The following is a 1,902-nucleotide window of genomic DNA, read 5'->3' on the forward strand; positions in this document are numbered from 1 at the left end:
TCGATCTCTATAATATGCTAGCTAGTTAGTATATAGAGATCAGTGGGTGGAATTCATTCAACTGCTACAGTGCTTTCACACGAACCCCTGGTCGATCACACACATAGAAATCTATATAGAGACACTGACATAAGAGTCTAACTATGTAGTATACTATATCTACGATCACCCACATAGAAATATATAGAGACACTGACATAAGAGTCTAACTATGTAGTATACTATATCTACGATCACCCACATAGAAATATATAGAGACACTGACATAAGAGTCTAACTATGTAGTATACTATATCTACGATCACCCACATAGAAATATATAGAGACACTGACATAATTAAGAGTCTAACTATGTAGTATATTATATCTACGATCACATACATAGAAATATATAGAGACACTGACATAAGAATCTAACTATGTAGTATATTATATCTACGATCACCCACATAGAAATATATAGAGACACTGACATAAGAGTCTAACTATGTAGTATACTATATCTACGATCACCCACATAGAAATATATAGAAACACTCACATAAGAGTCTAACTATGTAGTATATTATATCTACGATCACACACATAGAAATATATAGAAACACTGACATAAGAGTCTAACTATGTAGTATATTATATCTACGGTAACCCACATAGAAATATATAGAAACACTGACATAAGAGTCTAACTATGTAGTGTATTATATGTACGGTCAACCACATAGAAATATATAGAGACACTGACATAAGTCTAACTACAGTAAACACCCGCATAAAAGAAACTGCGGATTAAAAACCTCCAGGCTAAAATTGGACCAATAAAGCACCTAGTATATAAGAACCACTTCAGCCTGATAAAAGCAGGTTCTTGCTTTAATGAAAAAAATACCGAAAATTAGCTGTTTTATGTTACTGTAATGCAGTTATGGTCTACTATACTGTCTACTATTAGTCAAATCAATTTTCACAACATTTGACCTTTCATTGTGTTTAATAAGATAAGTAAATTAAAGGTGATAAATAAATTAACTCAAATGAATTTAAACAGACATATAATTTCTAATATTATGCAGTTGGTTAATTAATTAGTGTCAATTATTCTCTAATTAAAGCCAATTTTACCTAGATAATGTACACAATATCCCCCCCCCCCCAAATAAGAACCTCTTCAGGGCTGATTTCTCACTATGTATCATATATATAAGAACCACTTCAGCCTGAAACAGAAAATCACGGGTGCTTTTATGCGGATGTTTAGTGTATGTAGTATATTATATCTACGGTCACACATCTCTAGGGAACGACCGCTGACGGAAGCGTAGATCATAAGATGTCCCCACGCTAAAAGCAGCCATTATTGACTATAACTATTACTCACTATTAACGGTGAGGTAGGTTATTCGCTCTCTCTATCTGCTGAGTGTTGTTTACTCGCTCGTACTTTCCCGGGAGATGCAGAGCGCGGATGTGCGGCGCGATTGTTGGCTTCAGGAAATTATCAACACTTTGTGCGTGACTCCACAATGCTGCCTAATCAATTCCGACGTGCGCCATTATCCCTGAATGCCCGCATGCAGCCGAGTTGTGAAAGTACACAAGGGGGAGAAGGATACAGTATTTCACGGAGGAGAAGGGGTGAAGAATGATGTAACAGAGTGGAATAAAGGATACACTATTACACTGGGTGGCAGTGGAAGCAGCATATACAGCGTTAGAGTGGGTGGCAGTGGGGAAGTACAGTAGTACACTAGGTGGGAGCGAATGGGGATGGCCAATGTCCTTTATACATCTAATGTACGCAATACATGCTTTCTTGCTTGTAATCATACAAGCCAAGTGTCTGAATCTCTCTCTCTCTCTCTCTCTCTCTCTCTCTCTCTCTCTCTCTCTCTCTCTCTCTCT

The 1,902-nt window shown here is 37.0% G+C and overlaps 1 long non-coding RNA gene across 1 annotated transcript in view; it reads right to left on the reverse strand.

Moving 5' to 3' along the window:
* The window catches only part of LOC106814722, a 20,846-nt gene extending 19,967 nt beyond the window's left edge, over nucleotides 1-879 (reverse strand). Inside the window, exon 1 of the long non-coding RNA XR_001394645.1 lies at nucleotides 757-879. This is a non-coding gene — a long non-coding RNA (uncharacterized LOC106814722). The remainder of the gene's footprint in view (nucleotides 1-756) is intronic.
* Between the last annotated feature and the right edge of the window lie 1,023 nt (nucleotides 880-1,902).

This window comes from Priapulus caudatus, unplaced genomic scaffold (assembly GCF_000485595.1).
Source record: "Priapulus caudatus unplaced genomic scaffold, Priapulus_caudatus-5.0.1 Scaffold968, whole genome shotgun sequence".
Taxonomy (NCBI): domain Eukaryota; kingdom Metazoa; phylum Priapulida; class Priapulimorpha; order Priapulimorphida; family Priapulidae; genus Priapulus; species Priapulus caudatus.